A 379-nucleotide genomic window follows, 5' to 3' on the forward strand; every position below is an offset into this window, starting at 1 on the left:
ACCAGCGGACCTCACGAATTTTTCCATGTGCTTGCGTCGTATCTTTGCATTTGGTTTTTTCAACGACTTCTTCCATATTTTTATAAAAACCGTATTCTATTCATCATTGATACAATGCGTCGGTTCTTCTATACAACCATAACATAACCACTCCAAATCAAACTCATTAATTCCGTTTGGGAAAGAAGGATAACGTCACCACATTTATGACGTATAAGGTCAAGGCTATATAGCAGTCATGAATCGATACGTCTCGCCGCTATCGTCGAATGGGAACACGCCATTTATATTTACGTACACACTGACGCCAGCGCAGTTGCCATCAAAACTAGGTTAGGAACGCACGTGTGTAAAGACTTTGAATTACAATTTAGTCAAT

This window comes from Hyposmocoma kahamanoa, unplaced genomic scaffold, assembly GCF_003589595.1.
Source record: "Hyposmocoma kahamanoa isolate Upper Pololo Valley unplaced genomic scaffold, ASM358959v1 62, whole genome shotgun sequence".
In the NCBI taxonomy this organism is placed as follows: domain Eukaryota; kingdom Metazoa; phylum Arthropoda; class Insecta; order Lepidoptera; family Cosmopterigidae; genus Hyposmocoma; species Hyposmocoma kahamanoa.